The 13,815-nt window shown below is 38.2% G+C and overlaps 2 protein-coding genes across 7 annotated transcripts in view; one reads left to right on the plus strand and one right to left on the minus strand.

Moving 5' to 3' along the window:
- LOC108590293 (uncharacterized) overlaps window positions 1-13,815 on the minus strand; it is a 249,681-nt gene that overhangs the window by 106,983 nt on the left and 128,883 nt on the right. The gene's annotated exons all lie outside the window — the stretch shown is intronic.
- IL33 (interleukin 33) overlaps window positions 9,517-13,815 on the plus strand; it is a 49,362-nt gene continuing 45,063 nt past the window's right edge. For all 5 annotated transcript variants that reach the window (XM_008996708.5, XM_054256050.2, XM_017973508.4 and 2 more), the window contains exon 1: window positions 9,517-9,557. The gene's annotated coding sequence lies outside the window, so the exon portion shown is untranslated. The remainder of the gene's footprint in view (window positions 9,558-13,815) is intronic.

Consider the following 13,815-nt stretch of genomic DNA (forward strand, 5'->3'; position numbering starts at 1 on the left):
ATGGTTCTAAATCCTTGTACATTCATTTGACAATCAGCACTTTCCTTTCTAGCTACATCTCTTGTCAAGGAATGAACTAGCAAGAGGTTGAGAGTAAAATCAAACATTGGCTTGATGATCTCCCAGGAAGGGCAGTTGTCTGCTGCCTAGCACTTCTCTTCACCCATTAATCCACAATACAGCAGGTTGGGATCTGTCCAGTGATCACTTAATAAGGGGCATGAGGAGCACAGGCAGAATACATTTTCCAGAACTTTTCATTTTTATATACTGGATGCTAATCAGCAAACCTCTAAAGGTAGATTCACTGATTATTTTTCTAAAGGGTTAAATACATGTTCTAAAAAAAAGTGCAAAGTAAAAATTTTTAGAATTGGCTATGGGACATGTAACTCACTTTTCATACCATATGGGGATGATAGGCATTCTAGAATGTCTTCCCTCTATCCCTCAGCTCTTCTCTCTCTCCCTCTTTTTCTCAATCCAATCATATCCCCCTCACAAAACTCTACGTGTCACTTCCTGATGTCCCTATTCCCTTCCTCAAGACATACCATCCTTATGTCTCCACAACAATGCAGATTCCAGTCCCAAGTCATCTAAAATCTTACAACCTGTCACCTGAGACTTTGTATCCCTTTCACTAGGGTATCTGCTCTGGCTTCTGCTCAGTATCCCCCACAAGGAAGCTCTGGTCCCTTTGAAAAGGGGAGGAAGAAAATGATGGTGCTTCAATTTCAGCACAGTATTTTTTCACCAAAATTTCTTCACAAGAAGGCAAACACAACTTATTAATGAAAGAATGCCTCTTTTCTTCCAACTAGCTAGCTGATCTGGTCTACGTGAAGGACATAGATCTTCATCATCTCAGTTGTGACTTGACTTCTTGTGAAATAATCACCCTGGTCTAATGCTCCTAAAAGACTCTGACTTCTTTCCTGACCTGGATTTTTCAAATTAATGGTGTTTTATGATGATCTTCTTATTGTAAGGACTAGCTTAATTGCCTTATGACTAGAAAACATGGTTTATTTGAAATCGCTTTTTAAAAAATGTATACTTAAAAGATTAATTTTTAAAAATTGAGGTAAAATTCACATGAAATAAAATTAACCAGAAGAAAGAGGAAGATCACTGAATAGGAACAGCTCTGGAGTGTGCTTCCCAGTGAGAACAACTCAGAGGGTGAGTGATCACCGCATTTCCAAATGAGTTTTTACTACTCATTGACCAGGAGATTCCTGGGCTGGAAATTGCCAGCATGGCTGTTTCAACTGGCGCTGCAGGTTTCCATACAAAAACTCACACAAATCTGGGTGGCTGTTTCAACTGGTGCCTGGAACTACTGGGAGACAGAGCCACCCATTCAACTGAAAGAGAGGGGCTGAAACAGAAAGCCAGGTGATTTGGCTTGGTCGGTAACACCCCCACAAAGACCAGCAATATGAAATGCTCTGGATTCATAGTTTCGCAGCAAATGCAGCTGGGACAGTCCAGCTCGGTTGGGGGAAGGGCATCTGCAATTACTGAGGCAGTCCACCACTACCAAGGCAGTCCGCCATTACCAAGGCAGTCCACCACTACCAAAGCAGTCTGCCATTACTGAGGCAGTCTGTCATTACTGAACCAGTCCACCATTTCAGAGGCAGTTCTAACTGTACCTCTGTAAACAAATCTGCAAGGAAGTTTACACAGCAGCTGGGCAGAGCCTGCAGTAGCTCAGCAACACCTCTGCTGGCACTTTGTGACTAGACTACCTCCTTGCTGGGCAGGGCACCTTTGAAAACAGGCAGCAGCACATCAAGAACTCATAACTATAGCCCCACCTTCCCAGGACAGAGCACCTGGGAAAAGAGGCTGTTAATGAGTTCCGCTACAGCAGACTTAAAGGTACCTGCCCAGCAGCTCTGAATGGAACAAAGGAGCTCACAGTACAGCACTTGAGCTCCTATAAGGGACAGACTGTCTCCTCAAACAGCTCCCCAACCCCCGTATATACAAAGAGGCACCTCATAAAGGAGAGCTCAGGCTGATATCTGGTGGGTACCCTTCTGGGACGAAGCTAACAGAAGAAGAAACTGGCAGCAACCCTTACAGTTCTGCAGCCCCTGCAGGCGATCCCCAGGCAAGCAGGGTCTGGAGTGGATCTCCAGCAATCCTACAGCAGAGGGACCTGACGTTAGAAGGAAAACTAAAAACCAGAAAGAAATAGCTTCAACATCAACAAGAAGGACGTCCACTCAGAGACCACATCCGAAAGTCACCAACTACAAAGACCATAGGTAAATAAACCCACAAAAATAGGAAGAAACAAGTGCACAAAGGATGAAAACACCAAAAACCAGAATGCCTCTCCTCCTCCAAGGGATCAGAACTCCTCATCAGCAAGGGAACAAAGCTAAATGGAGAATGAGTCTGATGAATTGACAGAAGCAGGCTTCAAAAGGTAATAACAAACTTCTCTGAGCTTAAAGAACATGTCCTAACCCAATGCAAAGAGAAACGAAGAACCTTGAAAAAAGGTTAGAGGAAATGCTAAATAGAATAAACAGGTTAGAGAAGAATATAAATAAATTGATAAAGCTGAAAAACACAACACGAGAACTTCACAAAGCATGCACAAGTTTCAATAGCAGAATTGACCAACCAGAAGAAAGGATATCAGAGATTGAAGATCAACTCAATGAAATAAAATGAGAAGGCAAGAGTAGAGAACTAAGAGTGAAAATAAATGAACAAAACTCCAAGAAATATGGGATTATGTGAAAAGACCTAATCTACGTTTGATACATGTACCTGAATGTGACAGAGAGAGTGAATCCAAGCTGGAAAACACTCTTCAGTATATTATCCAGGAGAACTTCCCCAACCTAGCAAGGAAGGCCAACTCTCAAGTCCAGGAAATTCAGAGAACACCACAAAGATATTCCTTAAGAAGAGCAACCCCAAGGCATATAATCATCAGTTTCACCAGGGTTGAAATGAAGGAAAAAATGCTAAGGGCAGCCAGTGAGAAAGGTCTGGTTACCCGCAAAGGGAAGCCCATCAGACTCACAGCAGATCTCTTGGCAGAAACCCTAAAAGCCAGAAGAGAGTGGGGGCCAATATTCAATATCCTTAAAGAAAAGAACTTTCAACCTAGAATTTCATATCCAGCCAAACTAAGCTTCATAAGTGAAAGAGAAATAAAATCCTTCTCAGAGAAGTATTCCTGAGAGATTTCATCACCACCAGGCCTACCTTAAAGGAGCTTCTGAAAGAAGCACTAAACATGGCAAGGAACAACCAGTACCAGCCACTCCAAAAATGTACCAAATGGTAAAGACCATCGACACAATGAAGAAACTGTATTAACTAACAGGCAAAACAACCAGCTAGCATCAAAATGGCAGGATCAAATTCACATATAACAACATTAACCTTAAATGTAAATGGGCTAAATGCTCCAATCAAAAGACACAGACTGGCAAATTGCATAAAAAGTCAAGACCCATTGGTGTGCTGTATTCAGGAAACCAATCTCATGTGCAAAGACACACACAGGCTCAAAATAAAGGGACAGAGGAAGATTTACCAAGCAAATGGAAGGCCAAAAAAAAGGAGGAGTTGCAATCCTGGCCTCTGATAAAATGGACTTTAAACCAATAAAGATCAAAAGAGACAAAGAAGGGCATTACATAATGGTAAAAGGATCAATGCAACAAGAAGAGGTAATCATCCTAAATATATACGCACCCAATGCAAGAGCACCCAGATACATAAGGCAAGTTCTTAATGACTTACAAAGAGATTTAGACTCCCATACAATAATAGTGGGAGACTTAAACACTCCACTGTCAATACTAGACAGATCAATGAGACAGAGAATTAACAAGGATATCCAGGACTTGAACACATATCTGCACCAAGTGAACCTAATAGACATTTACAGAACTCTCCATCCCAAATCCACAGAATATACATTCTACACAGCACCACATTGCACCTACTCTAAAATTGATCACATAATTAGAAGTAATCACTTCTCAGCAAATGCAAAAGAATGGAAATAATAACAGTTTCTCAGACCACAGTGCAATCAAATTAGACCTCAGGATTAAGAAACCAACTTAGAATTGCACAACTTCATGGAAACTGAACAACCTGCTCCTAAATGTTGACTAGATAACAATACAATGAAGGCAGAAATAAAGATGTTCTTAGAAACCAGTGTGAACAAAGACACAATGTACCAGAATGTCTGGGACACATTTAAATCAGGGTCCAGAGGGAAATTTACAGCAATAAATGCCCGTATGAGAAGCAAGGAAAGATCTAAAATCGACCCCCTATCATCAAAATTGAAAGAGCTAGCGGAGCAAGATCAAAAAAAATTCAAAAGCTAGCAGAAGACAAGCAATAACTAAGAACAGAGCAGAACTGAAGGCAACAGAGTCACAAAAAAAACCTTCAAAAACTCAATAAATCCAAGAACTGGTCTTTGGAAAAGATCAACAAAATAGACCACTAGCCAGATTAATACAAAAGAAAAGAAAGAAGAGTCGAATAGATACACTTAAAAATGATAAAGGGGATATCACTACCAATTTCCCAGAAATACAAACTACCATCAGAGATTACTACAAACAACTCTATGCACATAAACCAGTAAACCTGGAAGAAATGGACAAAGTTCCTGGATACTTGCACCCTCCCAAGACGAAACCACAAAGAAGTTGGAACCCTGAATAGACCAATAACAAGGGCTGAAGTTGAGGTAGCATCTAATAGCCTATCAACCAAAAGAAGTCCAGGTCCAGATGGGTTCACAGCTGAATTCTACCAGACATACAAAGAGGAGCTTGTACCACTCCTTCTGAAACTATTCCAAACAATCTAAAAAGAGGGAATCCTTCCCAAGTCGTTTTATGAGACCAACATCATCCTGGTACCAAAACCTGGCAGAGACTCAACAACAAAAAAGGAAACTTCAGGCCAATATCCATGATGAACATTGATGTAAAAATCTTCAAGAAAATACTGGCAAATCAAATGCAACAGCACATCTAAAAGCTTATCCATCACGATCAAGTAGGCTTCACCCTGTGGATGCAAGGCTGGTGCAACATACCCAAGTCTATAAATGTAAGCTACCACGTAAACAGAACCAAAGACAAAAACCACATGGTTATCTCAATAGATGCGGAAAAGGCCTTTGACAAAATTCAACAACGCTTTATTCTAAAAACTTTCAATAAACTAGGTATCAATGAAATGTATCTCAAAATAATAAAAGCTATTTATGACAAACCCACAGCCAATATCATACTGAATGGGAAAAAATGGGAAGCATCCCTTTGAAATCTGGCACTAGACAAGGATGCCCTCTCTCACCCTCCTATTCAATATAGTATTGGAACTTTTAGCCAGAGCAATCAGGCAAGAAAAAGAAATAAAGAATATTCAATTAGAAAAGAAGGAAGTCAAACTGTCTCTATTTGCAGATGACATGATTATATATTGAGAAGACCCCATCGTCTCAGCCCAAAATCTCCTGAAACTGATAAGCAACTTTAGCAAAGTCTTGGCATATAAAATCAATGTGCAGAAATCACAAGCATTCCTATATACCAATAATAAACTAACAGAGAGCCAAGACAAGAGCGAACTCCCATTCACAATTGCTACAAAGAGAATAAAATACCTAAGAATACAACTAACAAAGGATGTAAAGGACCTCTTCAAGGAGAACTACAAACCACTGCTGAAGGAAATGAGAGAGGACACAAACAGATGGAAAAACATTCCATGCTCATGGTTAGGAAGAATCAATATTGTAAAAATGGCCATATTGCCCAAAGTAATTTATACATTCAATGCTATTCCCATCAAGCTACCAATGTCCTTCACAGAACTGGAAAAAAACACCTTAAACCTCATATGGAACAAAAAGAGAGCCCACATAGCCAAGACAATCCTAAGCAAAAAGAACAAAGCTGGAGGCATCACACTATATGACTTCAAACTACCCTACAAGACCACAGTAATCAAAACAGCCTGGTACTGGTACCAAAACAGATAAACAGACCAACGGAACAGAACAGAGGCCTTGGAGAAAATGCCACACATCTACAACCAATAGAATATCTTTATCATTGCAAATGTTCCATGTGTGCTTGAAAGGAGTATGTATTCTCCACCTGTTGTATTAAGTATTATTATATATCCATGTGTCCCAGCTCATTGTGGCAACCAAAATTTCTATATTCTATATTCTTCCCAGTGTTTTTCCTGCTTGACAACATTGCTAACATTGCATCAAATTTCTCGCTAGGATAATAGACATTTGTGTCTCTCCCTGTAATTATCTTTATATTCATTTTATGTAGTTAAGACTGTTAACAGGTGTTTGTAAGTGGGGATTTATTTCTTCCCAATGAATTTAATTTTGTCATTATTCAGTGACCACCTTTTTGATTGGTTTGGTTTCATTTTTGAGATGGTTTTTCACTCTAGGTCTACATCTAGGCTAGAGTGCAGTGGTATGTTCTCAGCTCGCTGCAGCCTTAAACTCCTGGTCTCAAGCACTCCTACTTCCTCAGCCTCCCAAGTAGCTGGGTCTACAGGAATGTGCCACCATTCCTAGCTAATCTTTGATTTTCTTCTATAGAGACAAGGACTTACTAATGTCCAATTTCTATTATTCTAATTTTTTTCCTAAAAATTAAAAAATGAATACAGAGCCCAAAATTCAGCAATATTTTTACCCTCTTCCTGAGCAATACGATATACTTGGGACTTCTCATTCCTAACAGCATCTCTCCAGACTTATAGGCTATTTTTGTAATATATTTAGTTCTAGTTTGTTTTTCTTAACGTTATAAGGTGTTATTATCAGTATTAACCATTAATTTTTGTTAGCATTACCTCAATATTTAATGTACTTTTTATTCTTCAATTCTGCTTATATTTCAGACCTACCATTTAGGTTCACCTTCCTCCATGTGATGTATATCCTTTAAATTTTCATTTTTTAAAGTCTATTGGTAGCAAATCATCAATTTGAATTTTCTTCCTCTGGGAATAAAATAGTGCCACCAGACGGATATATTTCTACGAGTTAGCAAAATTTTAGACAGTCACCCATATACTTTGCATCTACCCTGAAAGGAGGAAGTTAGTAAGGCAGATCTGGCATTTGGGAAGTAGTTATTATTCTGGTCAAATGATTAGTAACACTCTTTTCATTCTCAGAAAAATTATGATTCAGATAACAAGTTATGTGGTTACTAGAATAAAGTCTGTATGGCTCAATCCTTAGTCCTCCTGCCTTCTGGAGGCAAGCTTTCATCTTCATTCAACTAGCTACTTAAGTAGAATGGAGTAACGTGTGGCAGTCCAATGTTACCACTGAGAATAACCAGAAAGATAAAGAGAGAGCTGCTGAAGCACTAAGGATGAGGAGCTAAGATTCCATGGAGAGATTAGGTAACAGTTATTGCAACTTTTCATAACAGTTACAAGAACATTTGCCAAGGCAAGGAATCTGTATTTTACCAAGGTAGGAGGCCACTGTCAGGAGACAGAGAAATCATTGTTGATTGGTATTGTGGGGATGAAGAGAAATTAGAAATTGGAAGGTCCAAGGCCCCAGCTAGAAGAGAGAACTAGTGAACTGAACCTACATATGAGTTTCCTCTTCAAAACACTTGCCAAATTAGGCAGCTGCATGGATGCAGAGACAAAAAAGAAAAAAAAAAATACAGAAAGCCTCCCTAAAGCAGAGCTGTGGTTTTAGCAGGCTTTTTATTTTTGCTTTTGTTTCATAAAGAGATAAGAGTTATATCTCATGACTGCTGGGAGAAAACTGAATAATTTTTAAAAAATTGTTTCATCCAAGAAAGAGCATAAGCCAGAGAGACAAAATAGGGGGGAAAAGAGCAAGATAGTAGAAACAAATTCAAATATATCAATAATTACAATAAATGTTCCAGTTCAAAGACAAATGGTTGTCAAGAAAAAAAACCTAACTATATATTACTTATATGTGACACATCTGAAATATAAGGACATAGTTCGAAAGAAAAAAGATAAAAAGGGATACACTATGTGAACACTAGCCAAAAGAATGTTTGCAGAGTTCTGCTAATAATGGACAAAGCAGACTTTAAGGCATGACACATAACTAGAGATAAAAAGAGGCATTTTGTAATAACGAAGGAGGGTTCAATAGACATCATAAAGACACATTATTCATGCTTTGTAATTTTCTTAGTATTTGTAAGAATTCCCAGAGTAAGCTGATATTCCCTTGGCTGTTGCTTGTCACCCCTTCCTCCCATTTATTGCACATGGTTAAATTCCTGATTAGTTCTTGTCATCTTGGCATCCTTTTCTGGTGGACATAGCCATCTTTCTTCTTTCCTCACAAACACTGTGGCTTGTAGCCAATTGCTCAGATTTGGGGATGATTAAATGGGATTACTGCACAGAAAATGAAACAACTTTAAACAAGATAACAGAGTTCCTTAGCTGTTTTTTCCAAAGGGGACTCCATCACAGTCACATTTTCCCAAGCCCTGGGTCAGCCATCTATTGCTACCTCATTTTCTCTTTCCCCTGACATTTTATCCCTCAATATGCCATGAGAAAAACTAAAAAATTCTTATTTCATTTTATAGTAAATTTTTTCTGCTGCCCCTTTGTTTCAAGTTCACCCTTCTAATCTTGTAGATTGAATGGTTGTAGGAGCTTGCTAGGGTAACAGTCCCATCACAATATCCTTCTAAGTACAGCAGCAGTCTTATTTCCAATGTGTGATCTTAGGATGTAGAATCAGTCCGAGTCTTAAAAGAGCATCACTTCACCTCTTTATTTTATGCTATAGATCCCAAAAGAAATGGAGAGGGGTGAGTAGGAGCAAATTTTCTCATGAGGTAAGAAGAACAACTTCTCATGGAATCTACAGTACAGGATTTCCTTTTGTAATAAAGTATTATCTTCTGTGAGATATTTGAGATGAATAGAAATAAAAGATGAACAATGGGAAGCAGGAAGGCATGTCAGATATGGTGGAACACACAGAGTATCTGAGAGCTTTTATTTGCAGACAAGTTGCTTATTACTGATATGCCAAAGAGGGTTGCAAATTTCTATTATAAAGGAATTTGGAAGAATAAACTGACCTCTTAATGAATTATAAATTAAGAAGCCAATGGCCAAAAGTGAAAATATAAATGGCAAAAGAATTTCAAAGTGAATAGTGCTGAAGTTGAAGTTCAGGAGTTAAACTCCAAAGAGAGCCAAAATGTAAAGTTTAGCGGCAGAAGAATCGTAACTGCTGGTTTAAAATATTGAGATTGAGGGAGGACACAGAAAGCAATGAGCCCTAAATGTTGACAGAATTGTAAATCTGTTGGCTCTTTACATGAGATTAAAAGCCTGTTAAAATTTCACCCGCCCAGATCTCCCTTCTAAGGAAATTTGGTTGTCTGCCAAACTTTAGTTGATAAAAAGTCTACAGACTCTGAACACAGAGCTGCAGCTTTTCAAAGAAGAAATCAAAACAAGATTACAAGGTAAGACTGAATATTCTGGGTGATTTTTAGTCAGATTTTCCAAAGTAAAATCTTTGTAAAAGATCAGAAGAAAAAAAAAAACCCCCACAGTTCTCCATCTCCATTTAAAAATTTTTAAATTTGGGAACCATGGAGAACTGTGGGGTTTTTTTTTTCCTGAAAAATAAATGATAAGACCAATTTGTTTATTGCTAATAGCAGTAAAAGTTGATGACAATAGCTGTTACTAACTTAAAATTCCATTTTGCTTTCCTTTGGGTGATTTGTAAAATTAATAAATTGCTAAAAAGAGATTGTAATAGTTTTTATAGTAAATGCTGCCCCCTCCATGAAACTTTATTTTACTTTACATTTTTTAAGAGATGAGGTCTTGCTCTGTAGCACAGGCTGGAGTGCAGTGGTGTGATCCTAGCTCACTGCAGCCTCCAACTCCTGGGCTCGGGCAAGGAGTCTCAGCCTTCCAAGTAGCTGGGACTACAGGCACATGCCACTGTGCCTGGCTAATTTTGTTTTTATTTTTATTTTATTTAGAGACAGGACCTTTGCTTTGTTGCCAGGCTGGAAACTTTATAAAGCAAGTTGATAATTCTACTTCAAACTCATAATGCTTACTCAAGACAAACCTGCTTGCAATTGTTTTCAAGTGGTTTTCAGTAAAAGGAGGACATTGCCAGGCATGGTGGCTCATGCCTGTAATCTCAGCATTTTGGGAGGCTGAGGTGGGTAGATCACCTGAGGTCAGGAGTTCGAGACCAGCCTGGCCAACATGGTGAAACCCCGTCTCTACTAAAAATATCAAAAAAAAAAAAAAAAAAATAGCTGGGCATGGTGGCAAGAACCTGTAATCCCAGCTACTCGAGAGGCTGAGGCAGGAGAATTACATGAACCAGGGAGGCAGAGGTTGCAGTGAGCTGAGGTTGTGAAACTGTCTCAAGAAAAAAAAAAGTAAAACAGGAATAACCATGTAATTGTCCAATGGGCTTTTCCTGCCCACTGCACAGACAAAACCAGTTTACTGAGACCATGGCATGGCAATAAAGAGTTTAATTGACACAAGATCAGCCATGCCACATAAGATTCAAAGTTATTACTCAAATCTCCCCCAAAATTTGGAGGCTAGGGTTTTTCAAGGTTAGTTTGGTGGGCAAAGGGCTTAGGGGAATAGGTGTTGCTGATTGGTTGAGAATGGAATTATAGGCATGTGATAAACGGTCCTCTTGTGTGTGCTGAGTCTCTTTCTGGGTGGCAGTCACTGGTCATCAGAAATGCAAAAGCCTGAACAGATATCACTAAAAGTCCATCTTAGCTTATACAATAGTGATGTTATTTACAGTAGTCACTGGGAAAGTTGCAAATCTTCTGACCTCCAAAATAATGGCTGGTAATCATTTTACTATGCCTACATCTTAGCAGAATTCAGGCCCCTCTCAACCTTGTAACTTGGTGGTCTTTCCTTACTTTTACCAAGGTGTTTTACTTTTGGGGAAGGGCTATTATCATTTAAACTATACACTAAATTTCTCCCAAAGTTAGCTTGGCCCAAATCCAAGCTAATGACCAAGGACAGTTTGGAGACTGAAAGCACGATGGGGGTTGGTTAGGTCAGATCTCTTTCACTGTCATAATTTTCTCACTGTTATTTTTCACTGTCAGTTTCAAATAGAAGAATTGAGAGGTACTAACCCCTCAAAAATAAACATTTGTGAAAAAATAAGGACTTGATATCCTAAATGGAGAAATTCAAAAGTTCATCAGTTTTGCTACTATTCTTCATTACAGACTTTCCTTTGAAGTTAGTTTTCTTTTCTTTATTTGTTGTTTTCTGCCTCCTCACAATTTTCTCTGCCTTTCCTTTCCACACATGAAATAAGACTCCAGACTATATTAATAATGAAAATAGCACAAAGCCAAAAGTATGTCCTGTGGCTGCACACAAGTCAGAGACTTGAGAATGAAGTATCTAGGGTGAATGAAGATACTTGAGAATGAAGTATCTAGAATCTCCCTCCTCTGTACTGTGCTTCTCCTGCCTGAAGCATCCTCTGTGCCACCCTGGGGTCCTATACTGTTTCCAACATTTTTTACCTATTCCTTCTCAAATTTGTCTTTTGAATACTTGATGCTCCTCTTTTTATTTTCTCCCAGAAAATATACCACTCTAAGTTGAGAAAACTTCAGAATCCTCTATTTTCCAAAGTGTAGGGTATTTGAACTGAATCACATAGCTGGGTAGTGTCTTAAACACTAAAAACTTCTAGCGCAAGCATCACTTTCCTCAGCTCAATTTCATATTTTCTCCATTCTTCTCTAAAAGGATCCTGGACTTTCTACAAATCTTTGATTGGTGACTTCATAATTGATTTTCTAAGCAACCTAGATGTTTATCTCTTTCCCATCATTGTTTATCTTACAATATCTACAGTCAGAAAGCACCTCTTTAGAGAAAAGAATTCTGAGGCAAACTTTCACTTACGGTTTGAAATAGCCAGAGCTGAAAATAAGGGAAGAGATTGAGAAACGGAAAATGCCACTCCTGGCCAAGCTTTCCTGAGGATTAAGGAAATAGAGCTTACAACTAACTTCAGGGAAATAAGCATGAAATTCAACTGTGAAAAGTTAAGCTCCATCAAGTAATTAAATCATTACAGTGAAATACTGAAGAGAGGTCAGCACTGGGAGAGAATGTGTGTGTGTGTGTGTGTGTGTGTGTGTGTGTTTTGTGTATTTTACTATATATGTGTGTTTTTACTAAATATATATAGTTTTATTTATGTGTGTATATACATAAAAGAAAATAAATATGCCAGTAAATCTGATACTATAAGTGTTTTTCTGGAGATGTGAGTTGGACTGTGCCAAAATCAATGTATCTTTTATTCAACTTGAAATTTTGGCAAACATGGTGGCAATCAAGAGGGTTGACTGCAATCCACCTTCTTTGTATCTCAGCTTGTAGCAGGAGCATTTAGAAACATTAAGTCCAAATATAAACTCCTGGAACAGCAGAAAGAAATGGACCTTAGTCTATCAACAAAATGATTGGGTCGTGTTCAAGAACTTCAGGAAATGATGTAGAACCTCTAATCTCTTAGGTTTCCTGTAGGTTCTCTGGTGCTGATATCTGGGCACAAAAGTAACTTTTAAGGGGATACAACCTTAGTGGACCTTAAAAAGTTTAGGCAAAGTTCTTTATGCAGGGAGTGGTAAGGCGTAGTGAGAAATTGGGGGCACTTCCTCCCTATAGCAGACTCCTGGCACATGGTGCTCATGTTATTATTGGTAGATAATACTATATCTATGAAGATATTTTTGTTTTTTTTTTAAGTGAAGAGTGCAATGTAGCATAATAATAAAAACACAGATTTTTAGAGGCAGTCAGGCCTCCAATCCATCATCCATCATTGACCAGCTGTGTAATTTTGGATCTTACTTAACTTTTCTGAGTCTGAATTTTTTTCTCTCTTGTAAAATGTGAAACAAACAACAAAATTCTACTCAAGACAGGTGTTGTGATGGGTAAAACAAGTTAGAAGCAGTCATCAAAGGTAATTTATTAATCACTGACCATTTACTAAAAGTGAGACATTTATCCTCAACATTATCCTTCACAGCACCTCTGTGAGCTAAATATTATCTCCATTTATGAAATTGAGACAGTAGGGTTTGAAAAGGTTGTAGTACAAACCCAAAATCATAAAGTTAGTAAATTTCAGATCAGAGATTAAAATCCAGCATCAGTCTCGTTAAGAAAAAAGAACTAAAGAATGATTCCAAACTACTTCATTTAGTACATCTCTAATCTTTGTGAAGCTATTGTGAAGCTATTTTTTTATTCAAAGCTTCCATCATTTTCAAATATGAAAATATTAATGAGGTGACATTAAAACCTTCTGCATATTTTCTTCAGGGCTACATTCACAGTTACTTGAGGGAAAGGTTTCCTGTAAGCCATTGTTCTCTTGTGTAACTTTTTTTTTTTTTGCCATTCCCATTGCTATTTCCAGAACTAGGAGAAGTTCATCCACAAACGTGACAGAGTGCTTTACTTTTAATCAGCACCCAGTTTACATCCAATTCCCCTCCACTTCAAACACTCCAAAAATTCAATGATTGTCATGATTTTCCCTAGCCATATTAGTGCCTCTGAGATCTTTTGCAATCATAAGGATGTTTTGCTCATTATATCTCATGGAGTTCCTAGCAAAGATTCAATATTTCCTCAAAGAGTTTAACAGAATTTAGTAGTTTTGTGTATCTG

This window comes from Callithrix jacchus, chromosome 1, assembly GCF_049354715.1.
Source record: "Callithrix jacchus isolate 240 chromosome 1, calJac240_pri, whole genome shotgun sequence".
Taxonomy (NCBI): domain Eukaryota; kingdom Metazoa; phylum Chordata; class Mammalia; order Primates; family Cebidae; genus Callithrix; species Callithrix jacchus.